Raw genomic sequence first — 23,417 nt, forward strand, 5'->3', positions numbered from 1 at the left:
CAGCTGATCCACTCCCCAGAACCACCTAGTGGACACGCCAAAATCAACTGCCGGCTACGCCAGAACCACTGGGCAGACACTCCGGAATCACATGCCAGGCATTCCGGAACCACCTCTCAGAGGTTCCAGAAACAAATGCCGGACAGTCCGGTATCACCTGCCGTCATGCCGGAACCACCTCTCATAGGTGCCAGAACCGCATGACGGACACTCCGGAATCACCTGCTGTGCATGCTGGAACCACGTGCTGGACATGCCGGAACCACCTGCCGGACATGCCGGAACCACCTGCCGGACATTCCGGAACCACGCCTCGTCTCGCCGGAACCATTGCCGGACATGCAAAGTCACCTGCCGGCTACGCCAGAACCACTTGGCGAACACTCTGATATCACCTGCCGGGCATGCCGGAACCACCTCTCAGAGGTGCCAGAACCACATGCCGGACACTCCGGAATCACCTGCCAGGCATGCCGGAAGCACCTGCTGTACATGCCGGAATCACCTGCCGGACATGCCGGAACCACGGGCTCGACTCGCCGGAACCATTGCCGGACATGCAAAATCACCTGCCGGCTATGCCAGAACCACTTGGCGAACACTCCGGAATGACCTGCCGGGCATGGCGGAACCACCTCTAAGACGTGCCAGAACCACATGACAATGACACCGGAAGCACCTGCCGAGCACGCCAGAACCACCTGCTCGACTCGCCAAAACCACCTGCTGGACACGCCAAAATCACCTGCCGGCTACGCCACAACCATTTGGTGAACTCTTCGGAATCACCTGCCGGGCTGGCTGGAACCACCTGCCGGTCACGGCAATATCACCTGCCAGCTATGCCAGAACCACTTGGAGGACAACATGGAAACACCTGTCGGGCCGGCCGGAACCACCTATCAGACGTGCCAGAACCATGTGCCTGAGATGCCGGAACCACACCCCGAACAGACCGAAACCACCTGCCAGACCCGCCTGAACCCCCTGGCGAGCACGCCTGATCCACCTGCTCAACTAGCCGGAACCAACTTCCTGACACGCCAAAATCACCTGCCACGTATACCAGAACCACTTGGTGGACACTCCGGAATCATCTGCCGGACATGCCAGAACCAGCTCTCAGACACACCAGAACCACATGCCAGAGACGCCGGAAGCACCAGCTGAGCATGCCTTAGCCTCCTGCTCGACTCCCAAGAAACACCTGTCGGACATGCCAAAATCGCCTGCCGGGTACGCCAGAAACACTTTGCGGACGCTCCGGAATCACTTGGGCGTGCCGGAACCACCTCTGAGACTTGCCAGAACCATGTTCTGGACACGCCGGTACCACCTGCCGAGTATGCCGGAACCAGCTGATCCACTCCCCATAACCACCTAGCGGACACGCCAAATTCAACTGCCGGCTACGCCAGAACCACTCGGCAGACACTCCGGAATCACATGCCAGGCATTCCGGAACCACCTCTCAGAGGTGCCAGCACCAAATGCCGGAGACTCCGGTATCACCTGCCGGGCATGCCGGAACCACCTCTCAGAGGTGCCAGAACCACATGCCGGACACTCCGGAATCACCTGCCGGGCATGCTTGGACCACCTGCCGGGCATGGCGGAACCACCTCTCAGACATGCCGGAACCACATGCCCATGACACCGGAAGCACCTGCCGAGCACGCCAGAACCAGCTGCTCGACTCGCCAAAACCACCTGCTGGACACGCCAAAATCACCTTCCGGCTACGCCACAACCATTTGGTGAACACTTTGGAATCACCTGCCGGGCTTGCTGGAACCACCTGCCGGTCACGCCAACATCACCTGCCAGCTATGCCAGAACCACTTGGCGGACACCATGGAAACACCTGTCGGGCCGGCCGGAACCACCTATCAGACGTGCCAGAACCATGTTCCTGAGATGCCGGAACCACACCCCGAACAGACCGAAACAACCTGCCAGACCCGCCTGAACCACCTGCCGAGCACGCCGGAACCACCTACTCGACTCTCTGGAACCACCTACCTGACACGCTAAAATCACCTGCCGGGTATGCCACAACCACTTGGTGGACACTCCGGAATCACCTGCCGTCATGCCGGAACCACCTCTCATAGGTGCCAGAACCGCATGACGGACACTCCGGAATCACCTGCTGTGCATGCTGGAACCACGTGCTGGACATGCCGGAACCACCTGCCGGACATGCCGGAACCACCTGCCGGACATTCCGGAACCACGCCTCGTCTCGCCGGAACCATTGCCGGACATGCAAAGTCACCTGCCGGCTACGCCAGAACCACTTGGCGAACACTCCGATATCACCTGCCGGGCATGCCGGAACCACCTCTCAGAGGTGCCAGAACCACATGCCGGACACTCCGGAATCACCTGCCAGGCATGCCGGAAGCACCTGCTGTACATGCCGGAATCACCTGCCGGACATGCCGGAACCACGGGCTCGACTCGCCGGAACCATTGCCGGACATGCAAAATCACCTGCCGGCTATGCCAGAACCACTTGGCGAACACTCCGGAATGACCTGCCGGGCATGGCGGAACCACCTCTAAGACGTGCCAGAACCACATGACAATGACACCGGAAGCACCTGCCGAGCACGCCAGAACCACCTGCTCGACTCGCCAAAACCACCTGCTGGACACGCCAAAATCACCTGCCGGCTACGCCACAACCATTTGGTGAACTCTTCGGAATCACCTGCCGGGCTGGCTGGAACCACCTGCCGGTCACGGCAACATCACCTGCCAGCTATGCCAGAACCACTTGGCGGACACCATGGAAACACCTGTCGGGCCGGCCGGAACCACCTATCAGACGTGCCAGAACCATGTGCCTGAGATGCCGGAACCACACCCCGAACAGACCGAAACAACCTGCCAGACCCGCCTGAACCACCTGCCGAGCACGCCGGAACCACCTACTCGACTCTCTGGAACCACCTACCTGACACGCTAAAATCACCTGCCGGGTATGCCACAACCACTTGGTGGACACTCCGGAATCACCTGCCGTCATGCCGGAACCACCTCTCATAGGTGCCAGAACCGCATGACGGACACTCCGGAATCACCTGCTGTGCATGCTGGAACCACGTGCTGGACATGCCGGAACCACCTGCCGGACATGCCGGAACCACCTGCCGGACATTCCGGAACCACGCCTCGTCTCGCCGGAACCATTGCCGGACATGCAAAGTCACCTGCCGGCTACGCCAGAACCACTTGGCGAACACTCCGATATCACCTGCCGGGCATGCCGGAACCACCTCTCAGAGGTGCCAGAACCACATGCCGGACACTCCGGAATCACCTGCCAGGCATGCCGGAAGCACCTGCTGTACATGCCGGAATCACCTGCCGGACATGCCGGAACCAGGGGCTCGACTCGCCGGAACCATTGCCGGACATGCAAAATCACCTGCCGGCTATGCCAGAACCACTTGGCGAACACTCCGGAATGACCTGCCGGGCATGGCGGAACCACCTCTAAGACGTGCCAGAACCACATGACAATGACACCGGAAGCACCTGCCGAGCACGCCAGAACCACCTGCTCGACTCGCCAAAACCACCTGCTGGACACGCCAAAATCACCTGCCGGCTACGCCACAACCATTTGGTGAACTCTTCGGAATCACCTGCCGGGCTGGCTGGAACCACCTGCCGGTCACGGCAACATCAACTGCCAGCTATGCCAGAACCACTTGGAGGACAACATGGAAACACCTGTCGGGCCGGCCGGAACCACCTATCAGACGTGCCAGAACCATGTGCCTGAGATGCCGGAACCACACCCCGAACAGACCGAAACCACCTGCCAGACCCGCCTGAACCCCCTGGCGAGCACGCCTGATCCAACTGCTCAACTAGCCGGAACCAACTTCCTGACACGCCAAAATCACCTGCCAGGTATACCAGAACCACTTGGTGGACACTCCGGAATCATCTGCCGGACATGCCAGAACCAGCTCTCAGACACACCAGAACCACATGCCAGAGACGCCGGAAGCACCAGCTGAGCATGCCTGAGCCTGCTGCTCGACTCCCAAGAAACACCTGTCGGACATGCCAAAATCGCCTGCCGGGTACGCCAGAAACACTTTGCGGACGCTCCGGAATCACTTGTCGGGCGTGCCGGAACCACCTCTGAGACTTGCCAGAACCATGTTCTGGACACGCCGGTACCACCTGCCGAGTATGCCGGAACCAGCTGATCCACTCCCCATAACCACCTAGCGGACACGCCAAATTCAACTGCCGGCTACGCCAGAACCACTCGGCAGACACTCCGGAATCACATGCCAGGCATTCCGGAACCACCTCTCAGAGGTGCCAGCACCAAATGCCGGAGACTCCGGTATCACCTGCCGGGCATGCCGGAACCACCTCTCAGAGGTGCCAGAACCACATGCCGGACACTCCGGAATCACCTGCCGGGCATGCTTGGACCACCTGCCGGGCATGGCGGAACCACCTCTCAGACATGCCGGAACCACATGCCCATGACACCGGAAGCACCTGCCGAGCACGCCAGAACCAGCTGCTCGACTCGCCAAAACCACCTGCTGGACACGCCAAAATCACCTTCCGGCTACGCCACAACCATTTGGTGAACACTTTGGAATCACCTGCCGGGCTTGCTGGAACCACCTGCCGGTCACGCCAACATCACCTGCCAGCTATGCCAGAACCACTTGGCGGACACCATGGAAACACCTGTCGGGCCGGCCGGAACCACCTATCAGACGTGCCAGAACCATGTGCCTGAGATGCCGGAACCACACCCCGAACAGACCGAAACAACCTGCCAGACCCGCCTGAACCACCTGCCGAGCACGCCGGAACCACCTACTCGACTCTCTGGAACCACCTACCTGACACGCTAAAATCACCTGCCGGGTATGCCACAACCACTTGGTGGACACTCCGGAATCACCTGCCGTCATGCCGAAACCACCTCTCATAGGTGCCAGAACCGCATGACGGACACTCCGGAATCACCTGCTGTGCATGCTGGAACCACGTGCTGGACATGCCGGAACCACCTGCCGGACATGCCGGAACCACCTGCCGGACATTCCGGAACCACGCCTCGTCTCGCCGGAACCATTGCCGGACATGCAAAGTCACCTGCCGGCTACGCCAGAACCACTTGGCGAACACTCCGATATCACCTGCCGGGCATGCCGGAACCACCTCTCAGAGGTGCCAGAACCACATGCCGGACACTCCGGAATCACCTGCCAGGCATGCCGGAAGCACCTGCTGTACATGCCGGAATCACCTGCCGGACATGCCGGAACCACGGGCTCGACTCGCCGGAACCATTGCCGGACATGCAAAATCACCTGCCGGCTATGCCAGAACCACTTGGCGAACACTCCGGAATGACCTGCCGGGCATGGCGGAACCACCTCTAAGACGTGCCAGAACCACATGACAATGACACCGGAAGCACCTGCCGAGCACGCCAGAACCACCTGCTCGACTCGCCAAAACCACCTGCTGGACACGCCAAAATCACCTGCCGGCTACGCCACAACCATTTGGTGAACTCTTCGGAATCACCTGCCGGGCTGGCTGGAACCACCTGCCGGTCACGGCAACATCACCTGCCAGCTATGCCAGAACCACTTGGAGGACAACATGGAAACACCTGTCGGGCCGGCCGGAACCACCTATCAGACGTGCCAGAACCATGTGCCTGAGATGCCGGAACCACACCCCGAACAGACCGAAACCACCTGCCAGACCCGCCTGAACCCCCTGGCGAGCACGCCTGATCCAACTGCTCAACTAGCCGGAACCAACTTCCTGACACGCCAAAATCACCTGCCAGGTATACCAGAACCACTTGGTGGACACTCCGGAATCATCTGCCGGACATGCCAGAACCAGCTCTCAGACACACCAGAACCACATGCCAGAGACGCCGGAAGCACCAGCTGAGCATGCCTGAGCCTGCTGCTCGACTCCCAAGAAACACCTGTCGGACATGCCAAAATCGCCTGCCGGGTACGCCAGAAACACTTTGCGGACGCTCCGGAATCACTTGTCGGGCGTGCCGGAACCACCTCTGAGACTTGCCAGAACCATGTTCTGGACACGCCGGTACCACCTGCCGAGTATGCCGGAACCAGCTGATCCACTCCCCATAACCACCTAGCGGACACGCCAAATTCAACTGCCGGCTACGCCAGAACCACTCGGCAGACACTCCGGAATCACATGCCAGGCATTCCGGAACCACCTCTCAGAGGTGCCAGCACCAAATGCCGGAGACTCCGGTATCACCTGCCGGGCATGCCGGAACCACCTCTCAGAGGTGCCAGAACCACATGCCGGACACTCCGGAATCACCTGCCGGGCATGCTTGGACCACCTGCCGGGCATGGCGGAACCACCTCTCAGACATGCCGGAACCACATGCCCATGACACCGGAAGCACCTGCCGAGCACGCCAGAACCAGCTGCTCGACTCGCCAAAACCACCTGCTGGACACGCCAAAATCACCTTCCGGCTACGCCACAACCATTTGGTGAACACTTTGGAATCACCTGCCGGGCTTGCTGGAACCACCTGCCGGTCACGCCAACATCACCTGCCAGCTATGCCAGAACCACTTGGTGGACACCATGGAAACACCTGTCGGGCCGGCCGGAACCACCTATCAGACGTGCCAGAACCATGTGCCTGAGATGCCGGAACCACACCCCGAACAGACCGAAACAACCTGCCAGACCCGCCTGAACCACCTGCCGAGCACGCCGGAACCACCTACTCGACTCTCTGGAACCACCTACCTGACACGCTAAAATCACCTGCCGGGTATGCCACAACCACTTGGTGGACACTCCGGAATCACCTGCCGGGCATGCCGGAACCACCTGCTGGACATGCAAGAATCACCTGCCGGACATGCCGGAACCACCGGTTCGACTCGCCGGAACCACCGCCGGACATGCAAAATGACCTGCCGGCTACGCCAGAACCACTTGGCGAACACTCCGGAATCACCTGCCGGGCATGCCGGAACCACCTCTCAGAGGTGCCAGAACCACTTGCCGGAGTCTCCGGAATCACCTGCCTGGCATGCCGGAACCATCTCTCAGACGTGCCAGAACCATGTTCCGGACACACTGGTACCACCTGCGGAGCTCGCCAGAACCACCTGCTGGACACACCAAAATCACCTGCCAGCTACGCCGGAACCACACGGCAGACACTCAGGAATCACCTGCCAGGCTTGCTGGAACCATCTGCCGGTCACGCCAACATCACCTTTCAGCTACGCCAGAAATACTTGGCGGACACCCAGGAAACACATCTCCGGCCGGCCGGAACCACCTCTCAGACGCGCCAGAACCATGAGCCTGAGATGCCGGAACCACTCCCCGAACAGACCGAAACCACCTGCCAGACACGCCTGAACCCCCTGGCAAGCACGCCTGATCCACCTGCTCAACTAGCCGGAAGCAACTTCCTGAAACGCCAAAATCACCTGCCAGGTATACAGGAACCACTTGGTGGACACTCCGGAATCATCTGCCGGACATGCCTGAATCAGCTCTCAGACACACCAGAACCACGTGCCAGAGACGCCGGAAGCACCAGCTGAGCATGCCTGAGCCACCTGCTCGACTCGCAAGATACATCTGTCGGACATGCCAAAATCACCTGCCGGGTACGCCAGAAACACTTGGCGGAAGCTCCGGAATCACCTGTCGGGCGTGCCGGAACCACCTCTCAGACTTGCCAGAACCATGTTCTGGACTCGCCGGTACCACCTGCCGAGTATGCCGGAACCAGCTGATCCACTCCCCAGAACCACCTAGTGGACACGCCAAAATTAACTGCCGGCTACGCCAGAACCACTCGGCAGACACTCCGGAATAACAGGCCAGGCATTCCGGAACCACCTCTCAGAGGTGCCAGAACCAAATGCCGGAGACTCCGGTATCACCTGCCGGGCATGCCGGAACCACCTCTCAGAGGTGCCAGAACCACATGCCGGAAACTCCGGAATCACCTGCCGCGCATGCCGGAACCACCTGCCGGACATTCCGGAACCACCGTCTCGACTCGCCGGAACCATTGCCGGACATGCCAAATCACCTGCCGTCTACGCCAGAACCACTTGGCGAACACTCCGGAATCACCTGCCGGGCATAGCTGAACCACCTGCTCGACTCGCCAAAACCACCTGCTGCACACGCCAAAATCACCTGCCGGCTACGCCGGAACCACTCGGCAGACACTCCGGAGCCACCTGCCGGGCATGCCGGCACCACCTCTCAGAGGTGCCAGAACCAAATGCCGGACACTCCGGAATCACCTGCCGGGCATGCCGGAACCATCTCTCAGACGTGCCAGGACCATGTTCCGGACACGCTGGTACCACCTGCCGAGCTCGCCGGAACCACCTGCTGGACACGCCAAATCACCTGCCAGCTACGCCAGAACCACACGGCAGACACTCCTGAATCACTTGCCAGGCTGGCTGGAACCACCTGCCGGTCACGCCAAAATCACCTTTCAGCTATGCCAGAACCACTTGGCGGACACTCCGGAAACACCTCTCCGGCCGGGCGGAACCACCTCTCAGACGTGCCGGAACCATGTGCCTGAGATGCCGGAACCACTCCCCGAAGAGACCGAAACCACCTGCCAGACCCACCTGAAACCCCTGGCGAGCACCCCTGATCCACCTGCTCAACTAGCCGCAACCACCTTCCTGACACGCCAAAATCAACTGACGGCTACGCCACAACCATTTGGTGAACTCTTCGGAATCACCTGCCGGGCTGGCTCCAGAACCACTCGGCAGACACTCCGGAACCACCTGCCGGGCATGCCGGATCCACCTCTCAGACATGCCGGAACCACATGCCAATGACTCCGGAAGCACCTGACGAGCACGCCAGAGCCACCTGCTCGACTCGCCAAAACCACGTTCTGGACACGCCAAAATCACCTGTCGGCTACGCCGGAACCACCGGCTAGACTCGCCGCAACCACCGCCGGACATGCAAAATGACCTGACGGCTACGCCAGAACCACTTGGCGAACACTCCGGAATCACATGCCAGGCATTCCGGAACCACCTCTCAGAGGTGCCAGGACCACATGCCGGACACTCCGGAATCACCTGCCGGGCATGCCGGAACCACCTGCCGGACATCCCGGAACCCCCTTCTCGACTCGCCGGAACCATTGCCGGACATGCAAAATCACCTACCGGCTATGCCAGAACCAGCTGGCGAACACTCCGGAATCACGTGCCGGGCATGGCGGAACCACCTCTCAGACATGCCGGAACCACATGCCAATGACACCGGAAGCACCTGCCGAGCACGCCAGAACCACCTGCTCGACTCGCCAAAACCACCTGCTGGACACGCCAAAATCACCTGCCGGCACCGCCCCAACCATTTGGTGAAAAGTTCGGAATCACCTGCCGGGCTGGCTGGAACCACCTGCCGGTCACGCCAACATCACCTGCCAGCTATGCCAGAACCACTTGGCGGACACCATGGAAACACCTGTCGGGCCGGCCAGAACCACCTATCAGACGTGCCAGAACCATGTGCCTGAGATGCCGGAACCACTCCCCGAACAGACCGAAACCACCTGCCAGACCCGCCTGAACCACCTGCCGAGAACGCCGGAACCACCTACTCGACTCACCGGAACCACCTACCTGACACGCTAAAATCACCTGCCGGGTATGCCACAACCACTTGGTGGACACTCCGGAATCATCTGCCGGACATGCCAGAACCAGCTCTCAGACACACCAGAACCACGTGCCAGACACGCCGGAAGCACCTGCTGAGCATGCCTGAGCCAAATGCTCGACTTGCAAGAAACACCTGCCAGACACGCCAAAATCACCTGCCGGGTACGCCAGAACCACGTGGCGGACACTCCGGAATCACCTGTCGGGCATGCCGGAACCAAATCTCAGACGTGCCAGAACCTCATGCCGGTCACGCCAGAACCACCTGCCGGACACGCCGGAACCACCGGCTAGACTCGCCGGAACCACCGCCGGACATGCAAAATGACCTGCCGGCTACGCCAGAACCACTTGGCGAACACTCCGGAATCACCTGTCGGGCATGCCGGAACCGCCTCTCAGTCTTGCCAGAACCATGTTCCGGACACGCCGGTACCACCTGCCGAGTATGCCGGAACCACCTGATCCACTCCCCAGAACCACCTGCTGGACACGCCAGAATCACCTGCCGACTACGCCAGAACCACTCGGCAGACACTCCGGAATCACATGCCAGGCACTCCGCAACCACCTCTCAGAGGTGCCAGAACCAAATGCCGGACACTCCGGTATCACCTGCCGGGCATGCCGGAACCACCTCTCTGAGGTGCCAGAACCACATGCCGAACACTCCGGAATCACCTGCCGGGCATGCCGGAACCACCTCCCGGACATGCCGGAACCACTGGCTTGACTCGCCGGAACCATTGCCGGACATGCAAAATCACCCCCTCCGGCTACGCCAGAACCACTAGGCGAACACTCCGGATTCACCTGGCGGGCATGGCGGAACCACCTCTCAGACATGCCGGAACCACATGCCAATGACACCGGAAGCACCTGCCGAGCACGCCAGAACCACCTGCTCGACTCGCCAAAACAACCTGCTGGACACGCCAAAATCACCTGCCGGCTACGCCACAACCATTTGGTGAACTCTTCGGAATCACCTGCCGGGCTGGCTTGAACCACCTGCCGGTCACGCCAACATCACCTGCCAGCTATGCCAGAACCTCTTGGTGGACACCATGGAAACACCTGTCGGGCCGGCCGGAACCACCTATCAGACGTCCCAGAACCATGTGCCTGAGATGCCAGAACCACACCCCGAAAGGACCGAAACCACCTGCCAGACCCGCCTGAACCAAATGCCGAGCACGCCGGAACCACCTACTCGACTCGCTGGAACCACCTACCTGACACGCTAAAATCACCTGCCGGGTATGCCACAACCACTTGGTGGACACTCCGGTATCATCTGCCGGACATGCCAGAACCAGCTCTCAGACACACCACAACCACATGCCAGACACCCCGGAAGCACCTGCTGAGCATGCCTGAGCCAAATGCTCGACTTGCAAGAAACACCTGCGAGACACGCCAAAATCACCTGCCGGGTACGCCACAACCACGTGGCGGACACTCCGGAATCACCTGTCGGGCATGCCGGAACCAACTCTCAGACGTGCCAGAACTTCGTGACGGTCACGCCAGAACCACCTGCCGGACAGACCGGAAACACCTGCTGGACACGCCGGAACCACCAGCTCGACTCGCCGGAACCACCGCCGACATGCAAAATGACCTGCCGGCTACGCCAGAACCACTTGGCGAACACTCCGGAATCACCTGTCGGGCATGCCGGAACCACCTCTCAGACTTGCCAGAACCATGTTCCGGACACGCCAGTACCACCTGCTGAGTATGCCCGACCCACCTGATCCACTCCCCAGAACCACCAGCTGGATACGCCAGAATCACCTGCCGGCTACTCCAGAACCACTCGGCAGACACTCCGTAACCAACTGCCGGGCATGCCGGAACCATCTCTCACACGTGCCAGAACAATGTTCCGGACATGCCGGAACCACCTGCCGAGCTCGCCGGAACCACCTGCTGGACACGCCAAAATCACCTGCCGGCTACGCCAGAACGACACGGCAGACACTCCGGAATCACATGCCAGGCATTCCGGAAACACCTCTCAGAGGTGCCAGAACCACATGCCGGACACTCCGGAATCACATGCCGGGCATGCCGGAACCACCTGCCGGACATGCCGGAACCACCGGCTCGACACCCCGGAACCATTGCCGGACATGCAAAATCACCTGCCGGCTGCGCCAGAACCACTTGGCGAACACTCCGGAATCACCTGCCGGGCATGGCGGAACCACCTCTCAGACATGCCGGAACCACATGCCAATGACACCGGAAGCACCTGACGAGCACGCCAGAACCACCCGCTCGACTCGCCAAAACCACCCGCTGGACACGCCAAAATCACCTGCCGGCTACGCCAGAACCACTCGGCAGACACTCCGGAATCACCTGCCGGGCTGGCTGGAACCACCTGCCGGTCACGCCAACATCACCTTTCAGCTAAGCCAGAACCACTTGGCGGACACTCCGGAAACACCTGTCGGGCCGGCCGGAACCACCTCTCAGACGTGCCAGAACCATGTGCCTGAGATGCCGGAACCACTCCCCGAACAGACCGAAACCACCTGCCAGACCCGCCTGAACCCCCTGGCGAGCACGCCTGATCCACCTGCTCAACTAGCCGGAACCACCTTCCTGACACTCCAAAATCACCTGCCAGGTATACCAGAACCACTTGGTGGACACTCCGGAATCATCTGCCGGAGATGCCAGAACCAGCTCTCAGACACACCAGAACCACGTGCCAGAGACGCCGGAAGCACCAGCTGAGCATGCCTGAGCCACCCGCTCGACTCGCAAGAAACACCTGTCGGACATGCCAAAATCACCTGCCGGGTACGCCAGAAAAACTTGGCGGACGCTCCGGAATCACCTGTCGGGCGTGCCGGAACCACCTCTCAGACTTGCCAGAACCATGTTCTGGACACGCCGGTACCACCTGCCGAGTATGCCGGAACCAGCTGATCCACTCCCCAGAACCACCTAGTGGACACGCCAAAATCAACTGCCGGCTACGCCACAACCATTTGGTGAACACTTCGGAATCACCTGCCGGGCTTGCTGGAACCACCTGCCGGTCACGCCAACATCACCTGCCAGCTGTGCCAGAACCACTTGGAGGACAACATGGAAACACCTGTCGGGCCGGCCGGAACCACCTATCAGACGTGCCAGAACCATGTGCCTGAGATGCCGGAACCACACCCCGAACAGACCGAAACCACCTGCCAGACCCGCCTGAACCCCCTGGCGAGCACGCCTGATCCAACTGCTCAACTAGCCGGAACCAACTTCCTGACACGCCAAAATCACCTGCCAGGTATACCAGAACCACTTGGTGGACACTCCGGAATCATCTGCCGGACATGCCAGAACCAGCTCTCAGACACACCAGAACCACATGCCAGAGACGCCGGAAGCACCAGCTGAGCATGCCTAAGCCTCCTGCTCGACTCCCAAGAAACACCTGTCGGACATGCCAAAATCGCCTGCCGGGTACGCCAATAACACTTTGCGGACGCTCCGGAATCACTTGTCGGGCGTGCCGGAACCACCTCTGAGACTTGCCAGAACCATGTTCTGGACACGCCGGTACCACCTGCCGAGTATGCCGGAACCAGCTGATCCACTCCCCATAACCACCTAGCGGACACGCCAAATTCAACTGCCGGCTACGCCAGAACCACTCGGCAGACACTCCGGAATCACATGCCAGGCATTCCGGAACCACCTCTCAGAGGTGCCAGCACCAAATGCCGGAGACTCCGGTATCACCTGCCGGGCATGCCAGAACCACCTCTCAGAGGTGCCAGAACCACATGCCGGACACTCCGGAATCACCTGCCGGGCATGCTTGGACCACCTGCCGGGCATGGCGGAACCACCTCTCAGACATGCCGGAACCACATGCCCATGACACCGGAAGCACCTGCCGAGCACGCCGGAACCAGCTGCTCGACTCGCCAAAACCACCTGCTGGACACGCCAAAATCACCTTCCGGCTACGCCACAACCATTTGGTGAACACTTTGGAATCACCTGCCGGGCTGGCTGGAACCACCTGCCGGTCACGCCAACATCACCTGCCAGCTATGCCAGAACCACTTGGCGGACACCATGGAAACACCTGTCGGGCCGGCCGGAACGACCTATCAGACGTGCCAGAACCATGTGCCTGAGATGCCGGAACCACACCCCGAACAGACCGAAACCACCTGCCAGACCCGCCTGAACCACCTGCCGAGCACGCCGGAACCACCTACTCGACTCTCTGGAACCACCTACCTGACACGCTAAAATCACCTGCCGGGTATGCCACAACCACTTGGTGGACACTCCGGAATCACCTGCCGGGCATGCCGGAACCACCTGCTGGACATGCAAGAATCACCTGCCGGACATGCCGGAACCACCGGTTCGACTCGCCGGAACCACCGCCGGACATGCAAAATGACCTGCCGGCTACGCCAGAACCACTTGGCGAACTCTCCGGAATCACCTGTCGGGCGTGCCGGAACCACCTCTCAGAATTGCCAGAACCATGTTCCGGACAGGTCGGTACCACCTGCCGAGTATGCCGGAACCACCTGATCCACTCCCCAGAACCACCTGCTGGACACGCCAGAATCACTTGCCGACTACGCCAGAACAAATCGGCAGACACTCCGTAACCAACTGCCGGGCATGCCGGAACCACCTCACAGAGGTGCCAGAGACAAATGCCGGAGACTCCGGTATCACCTGCCGGTCATGCCGGAACCACCTCTCAGAGGTGCCAGAACCACATGCCGGACACTCCAGAATCACCTGTCGGGCATGCTGCAACCACATGCCGGACACTCCGGAATCACCTGCCGGGCATGCCGGAACCACCTGCCGGACATGCCGGAACAAGCAGCTCGACTCGCCGGAACCATTGCCGGACATGCAAAATCCCCTGCCAGCTATGCCAGAACCACTTGGGGAACACTCCGGAATCACCTGCCGGGCATGGCGGAACCACCTCTCAGACATGCCGGAACCACATGGCAATGACACCGGAAGCACCTGCCGAGCACGCCAGAACCACCTGCTCGACTCGCCAAAACCACCTGCTGGACATGCCAAAATCACCTTCTGGCTACGCCACAACCATTTGGTGAACACTTCGGAATCACCTGCCGGGCTTGCTGGAACCACCTGCCGGTCACGCCAACATCACCTGCCAGCTATGCCGGAACCACTTGGCGGACACCATGGAAACACCTGTCGGGCCGGCCGGAACCAGCTATCAGACGTGCCAGAACCATGTGCCTGAGATGCCGGAACCACACCCCGAACAGAAGAAACCACCTGCCAGACCCGCCTGAACCACCTGCCGAGCACTCTGGAACCACCTACTCGACTCGCTGGAACCACCTACCTGACACGCTAAAATCACCTGCCGGGTATGCCACAACGACTTGGTGGACACTCCGGAATCACCTGTCGGGCATGCCGGAACCAACTCTCAGACGTGCCAGAACCCCGTGCCGGTCACGCCAGAACCACCTGCCGGACAGACCGGAAACACTTGCTGGACACGCTGGAACCACCGGCTCGACTCGCCGGAACCACCGCCGGACATGCAAAATGACCTGCCTGCTACGCCAGAACCACTTGGCGAACACTCCGGAATCACCTGTCGGGCATGCCGGAACCACCTCTCAGACTTGCCAGAACCAAGTTCCGGACACGCCGGTACCACCTGCCGAGTATGCCGGAACCACCTGATCCACTCCCCAAAACCACCTGCTGGATACGCCAGAATCACCTGCCGGCTACGCCAGAACCACTCGGCAGACACTCCATAACCAACTGCCGGGCATGCCGGAACCACCTCTCAGAGGTGCCAGAACCACATGCCGGACACTCCGGAATCACCTGCCTGGCATGCCGGAACCATCTCTCAGACGTGCCAGAACCATGTCCCGGACATGCTGGAACCACCTGCCGAGCTCGCCGGAACCACCTGCTGGACACGCCAAAATCACCAGCCGGCTATGCCAAAACCACTCGGCAGACACTCCGGAATCACATGCCGGGCATTCCGGAACCACCTCTCACAGGTGCCAGAACCAAATGCTGGACACTCCGGTATCACCTGCCGGGCATGCCGGAACCACCTCTCCGAGGTGCCAGAACCACATGCCGGACACTCCGGAATCACCTGCTGGGCATGCCGGAACCACCTGCCGGACATGCCGGAACCACCGGCTCGACTAGCCGTAACCATTGACGAACATGCAAAATAACCTGCCGGCTACGCCAGAACCACTTGGCGAACACTCCGGAATCACCTGCCGGGCATGGCGGAACCACCTCTCAGACATGCCGGAACCACATGCCAATGACACCGGAAGCACCTGCCGAGCACGCCAGAACCACCTGCTCGACTCGCCAAAACCACCTGCTGGACACGCCAAAATCACCTTCCGGCTCCGCCACAACCATTTGGTGAACACTTCGGAATCACCTGCCGGGCTGGCTGGAACCACCTGCCGGTCACGCCAACATCACCTGCCAGCTATGCCAGAACCACTTGGCGGACACCATGGAAACACCTGTCGGGCCGGCCGGAACCACCTCTCAGACGTGCCAGAACCATGTGCCTGAAATGCCGGAACCACACCCCGAACGGACGAAACCACCTGCCAGACCCGCCTGAACCACCTGCCCAGCACGCCAGAACCACCTACTCGACTCGCTGGAACCACCTACCTGACACGCTAAAATCACCTGCCAGGTATGCCACAACCAATGGTGGACACTCCGGAATCATCTGCCCGACATGCCAGAACCAGCTCTCAGACTCACCAGAACCGCGTGCCAGACACGCCGGAAGCACCTGCTGAGCATGCATGAGCCAAATGCTCGACCTGCAAGAAACACCTGCCAGACACGCCAAAATCACCTGCCGGGTACGCCAGAACCACGTGGCGGACACTCCGGAATCACCTGTCGGGCATGCCGGAACCAACTATCAGACGTACCAGAACCTCGTGCCGGTCACGCCAGAACCACCTGCCGGACAGACCGGAACCACCTGCTGGATACGCCGCAACAACCGGCTCGATTCGCCGGAACCACCGCCGGACATGCAAAATGACCTGCCGGCTACGCCAGAACCACTTGGCGAACACTCCGGAATCACCTGTCGGGCATGCCGGAACAACCTCTCAGACTTGCCAGAACCATGTTCCGGACATGCCGGAACCACCTGCCGAGTATGCCAGAACCACCTGATCCACTCCCCAGAACCACCTGCTGGATACGCCTGAATCACCTGCCGGCTACTCCAGAACAACTCGGCAGACACTCCGTAACCAACTGCCGGGCATGCCGGAACCACCTCTCAGAGGTGCCAGAACCACATGCCGGACACTCCGGAATCACCTGCCAGGCATTCCGGAACCATCTCTCAGACTTGCCAGAACCATGTTCCGGACATGCCGGAACCACCTGCCGAGCTTGCCGGAACCACCTGCTGGACACGCCAAAATCACCTGCCGGCTACGCCAGAACCACTCGGCAGACACTCCGGAATCACCTGCCGGGCTGGCTGGAACCACCTGCCGGTCACGCCAACATCACCTTTCAGCTATGCCAGAACCACTTGGCGGACACTCCGGAAACAACTGTCGGGCCGGCCAGAACCACCTATCAGACGTGCCAGAACCATGTGCCTGAGATGCCGGAACCACTCCCCGAACACACCGAAACCACCTGTCAGACCCGCCTGAACCCGATGGCGAAAACGCCTGATCCACCTGCTCAACTAGCCGGAACCACCTTCCTGACACGCCAAAATCACCTGCCAGGTATACCAGAACCACTTGGTGGACACTCCGGAATCATCTGCCGGACATGCCAGAACCAGCTATCAGACACACCCGAACCACGTGCCAGAGACGCCGGAAGCACCAGCTGAGCATGCCTCAGCCACCTGCTCGACTCGCAAGAAACACCTGTCGGACATGCCAAAATCACCTGCAGGGTACGCCAGAAACACTTGGCGGATGGTCCGGAATCACCTGTCGGGCGTGCTGGAACCACCTCTCAGACTTGCCAGAACCATGTTCTGGAAACGCCGGTACCACCTGCCGAGTATGCCGGAACCAGCTGATCCACTCCCCAGAACCACCTAGTGGACACGCCAAAATCAACTGCCGGCTACACCGGAACCACCGGCTCGACTCACCGGAACAACCGCCGGACATGCAAAATGACCTGCCGGCTACGCCAGAACCACATGGCGAACATTCCGGAAGCACCTGTCGGGCATGCCGGAACCACCTCTCAGAGGTGGCAGAACCAAATGCCGGAGACTCCGGAATCAACTGTCGGGCATGCCGGAACCAACTCTCAGACATGCCAGAACCTCGTGCCAGGCACGACAGAACCACCTGCCGGAAAGACCGGAAACACATGCGGGACACGCCAGAACCACTCGGCAGACACTCCGGAATCACATGCCAGGCATCCCGGAACCACCTCTCAGAGTTGCCAGAACCACATGCTGGACACTCCGGAATCACCTGCGGGGCATGGCGGAACCACCTGCCGGACATGCCGGAACCACTGTCTCGACTCGCTGGAACCATTGCCGGACATGCAAAATCACCTGCCGGCTACGCCAGAACCACTTGGCGAACACTCCGGAATCACCTGCCGGGCATGGCGGAACCACCTCTCAGACATGCCGGAACCAGATGCCAATGACACCGGAAGCACCTGCCGAGCACGCCAGAACCACCTGCTCGACTCGCCAAATCCACCTGCTGGACACGCCAAAATCACCTGCCGGCTACGCCACAACCATTTGGTGAACGCTTCGGAATCACCTGCCGGGCTGGCTGGAACCACCTGCCGGTCACGCCAACATCACCTGCCAGCTATGCCAGAACCACTTGGCGGAAACCATGGAAACACCTGTCGGGCCGGCCGGAACCACCTCTCAGACGTGCCAGAACCATGTGCCTGAGATGCCGGAACCACTCCCCGAACAGACCGAAACCACCTGCCAGACCCGCCTGAACCCCCTGGCTAGCACGCCTGATCCACCTGCTCAACTAGCCGGAACCACCTTCCTGACACGCCAAAATCACCTGCCGGGTATACCAGAACCAATTGGTGGACAATCCGGAATCATCTGCCGGACATGCCAGAACCAGCTCTCAGACACACCAGAACCACGTGCCAGAGACGCCGGAAGCACCAGCTGAGCATGCCTGAGCCACCTGCTCGACTCGCAAGAAACACCACTCGGACATGCCAAAATCACCTGCCGGGTACGCCAGAAACACTTGGCGGACGCTCCGGAATCACCTGTCGGGCGTGCCGGAACCGCCTCTCAGACATGCCGGAACCACATGCCAATGACACCGGAAGCACCTGCCGAGCACGCCAGAACCACCTGCTCGACTCGCCAAAACCACCTGCTGGAAACGCCAAAATTACCTTCCGGATACGCAACAACCATTTGGTGAACACTTCGGAATCACCTGCCTGACTGGCTGAAACCACCTGCCGGTCACGCCAACATCACCTGCCAGCTATGCCAGAACCACTTGGCGGACGCTCCGGAATCACCTGTCGGGCGTGCTGGAACCACCTCTCAGACTTGCCAGAACCATGTTCTGGACACGCCGGTACCACCTGCCGAGTATGCCGGAACCAGCTGATCCACTCCCCAGAACCACCTAGTGGACACGCCAAAATCAACTGCCGGCTACACCGGAACCACCGGCTCGACTCGCCGGAACAACCGCCGGACATGCAAAATGACCTGCCGGCTACGCCAGAACCACTTGGCGAACACTCCGGAATCACCTGTCGGGCATGCCGGAACCGCCTCTCAGAATTGCCAGAACCATGTTCCAGACACGCTGGTACCAACTGCCGAGTATGCCGGAACCACCTGATCCACTCCCCACAACCTCCAGCTGGACACGCCAGAATCATCTGCCGACTACGCTAGAACCACTCGGCAGGCACTCCGGAACCACCTGCCGGACATGCCGGAACCGCCTCTCAGAGGTGCCAGAACCACGTGCCGGACACTCCGGAATCACCTGCCGGGCATGCCGGAACCACCTCTCAGAGGTGCCAGAACCACATGCCGGACACTCCGGAATCACCTGCCTGGCATGACGGAACCATCTCTCAGACGTGCCAGAACCATGTTCCGGACACGCTGGTACCACCTGCCGAGCTCGCCGGAACCACCTGCTGGACACCCCAAAATCACCTGCCAGCTATGCCAGAACCACACATCAGACACTCCAGAATCACCTGCCGGGCTGGCTGGAACCACCTGCTGGTGACGCCAACATCACCTTTCAGCTACGCCAGAACCACTTGGCGGACACTCTGGAAACACCTCTCCGGCCGGCCAAAACCACCTCTCAGAAGTGCCAGAACCATGTGCCTGAGATGCCGGAACCACGCCCCGAACAGACCGAAACGACCTGCCAGACCCGCCTGAACCCCCTGGCGAGCACGCCTGATCCACCTGCTCAACTAGCCGGAACCAACTTCCTGACACGCCAAAATCATCTGCCGGCTACGCCACAACCATTTGGTGAAATCTTCGGAATCACATGCCGGGCTGGCTCCAGAACCACTCGGCAGACACTCTGGAGCCACCTGCCGGGCATGCCGGAACCACCTCTCAGACATGCCGGAACCACATGCCAATGACACTGGAAGCACCTGCCGAGCACGCCAGAACAACCTGCTCGTCTCACCAAAACCACCTGCTGGACACAACAAAATCACCTGCCGGCTACGCCACAACCATTTGGTGAACACTTCGGAATCACCTGCCGGGCTTGCTGGAACCACCTGCCGGTCACGCCAATATCACCTGCCAGCTATGCCAGAACCACTTGGCGGAAACCATGGAAACACCTGTCGGTCCGGCCGGAACCACCTCTCAGACGTGCCAGAACCATGAGCCTGAGATGCCGGAACCACTCCCCGAACAGACCGAAACCACCTGCCTGACCCGCCTGAAGCCCCTGGCAAGCACGCCTGATCCACCTGCTCAACTAGCTGGAACCAACTTCCTGACACGCCAAAATCACCTGCCAGGTATACAAGAACCACTTGGTGGACACTCCGGAATCATCTGCCGGACATGCCAGAACCAGCTCTCAGACTCACCAGAACCGCGTGCCAGACACGCCGGAAGCACCTGCTGAGCATGCATGAGCCAAATGCTCGACCTGCAAGAAACACCTGCCAGACACGCCAAAATCACCTGCCGGGTACGCCAGAACCACGTGGCGGACACTCCGGAATCACCTGTCGGGCATGCCGGAACCAACTATCAGACGTACCAGAACCTCGTGCCAGTCACGCCAGAACCACCTGCCGGACAGACCGGAACCACCTGCTGGATACGCCGCAACAACCGGCTCGATTCGCCGGAACCACCGCCGGACATGCAAAATGACCTGCCGGCTACGCCAGAACCACTTGGCGAACACTCCGGAATCACCTGTCGGGCATGCCGGAACAACCTCTCAGACTTGCCAGAACCATGTTCCGGACATGCCGGAACCACCTGCCGAGTATGCCAGAACCACCTGATCCACTCCCCAGAACCACCTGCTGGATACGCCTGAATCACCTGCCGGCTACTCCAGAACAACTCGGCAGACACTCCGTAACCAACTGCCGGGCATGCCGGAACCACCTCTCAGAGGTGCCAGAACCACATGCAGGACACTCCGGAATCACCTGCCAGGCATTCCAGAACCATCTCTCAGACTTGCCAGAACCATGTTCCGGACATGCCGGAACCACCTGCCGAGCTTGCCGGAACCACCTGCTGGACACGCCAAAATCACCTGCCTGCTACGCCAGAACCACTCGGCAGACACTCCGGAATCACCTGCCGGGCTGGCTGGAACCACCTGCCGGTCACGCCAACATCACCTTTCAGCTATGCCAGAACCACTTGGCGGACACTCCGGAAACAACTGTCGGGCCGGCCAGAACCACCTATCAGACGTGCCAGAACCATGTGCCTGAGATGCCGGAACCACTCCCCGAACACACCGAAACCACCTGTCAGACCCGCCTGAACCCGATGGCGAAAACGCCTGATCCACCTGCTCAACTAGCCGGAACCACCTTCCTGACACGCCAAAATCACCTGCCAGGTATACCAGAACCACTTGGTGGACACTCCGGAATCATCTGCCGGACATGCCAGAACCAGCTATCAGACACACCCGAACCACGTGCCAGAGACGCCGGAAGCACCAGCTGAGCATGCCTCAGCCACCTGCTCGACTCGCAAGAAACACCTGTCGGACATGCCAAAATCACCTGCAGGGTACGCCAGAAACACTTGGCGGACGGTCCGGAATCACCTGTCGGGCGTGCTGGAACCACCTCTCAGACTTGCCAGAACCATGTTCTGGAAACGCCGGTACCACCTGCCGAGTATGCCGGAACCAGCTGATCCACTCCCCAGAACCACCTAGTGGACACGCCAAAATCAACTGCCGGCTACACCGGAACCACCGGCTCGACTCGCCGGAACAACCGCCGGACATGCAAAATGACCTGCCGGCTACGCCAGAACCACATGGCGAACATTCCGGAAGCACCTGTCGTGCATGCCGGAACCACCTCTCAGAGGTGGCAGAACCAAATGCCGGAGACTCCGGAATCAACTGTCGGGCATGCCGGAACCAACTCTCAGACATGCCAGAACCTCGTGCCGGACACGACAGAACCACCTGCCGGAAAGACCGGAAACACATGCGGGACACGCCAGAACCACTCGGCAGACACTCCGGAATCACATGCCAGGCATCCCGGAACCACCTCTCAGAGTTGCCAGAACCACATGCTGGACACTCCGGAATCACCTGCGGGGCATGGCGGAACCACCTGCCGGACATGCCGGAACCACTGTCTCGACTCGCTGGAACCATTGCCGGACATGCAAAATCACCTGCCGGCTACGCCAGAACCACTTGGCGAACACTCCGGAATCACCTGCCGGGCATGGCGGAACCACCTCTCAGACATGCCGGAACCAGATGCCAATGACACCGGAAGCACCTGCCGAGCACGCCAGAACCACCTGCTCGACTCGCCAAATCCACCTGCTGGACACGCGAAAATCACCTGCCGGCTACGCCACAACCATTTGGTGAACGCTTCGGAATCACCTGCCGGGCTGGCTGGAACCACCTGCCGGTCACGCCAACATCACCTGCCAGCTATGCCAGAACCACTTGGCGGAAACCATGGAAACACCTGTCGGGCCGGCCGGAACCACCTCTCAGACGTGCCAGAACCATGTGCCTGAGATGCCGGAACCACTCCCCGAACAGACCGAAACCACCTGCCAGACCCGCCTGAACCCCCTGGCTAGCACGCCTGATCCACCTGCTCAACTAGCCGGAACCACCTTCCTGACACGCCAAAATCACCTGCCGGGTATACCAGAACCAATTGGTGGACAATCCGGAATCATCTGCCGGACATGCCAGAACCAGCTCTCAGACACACCAGAACCACGTGCCAGAGACGCCGGAAGCACCAGCTGAGCATGCCTGAGCCACCTGCTCGACTCGCAAGAAACACCACTCGGACATGCCAAAATCACCTGCCGGGTACGCCAGAAACACTTGG

Source organism: Equus caballus, unplaced genomic scaffold (assembly GCF_041296265.1).
Source record: "Equus caballus isolate H_3958 breed thoroughbred unplaced genomic scaffold, TB-T2T haplotype1-0000016, whole genome shotgun sequence".
NCBI classification, from domain to species: Eukaryota; Metazoa; Chordata; class Mammalia; order Perissodactyla; family Equidae; genus Equus; species Equus caballus.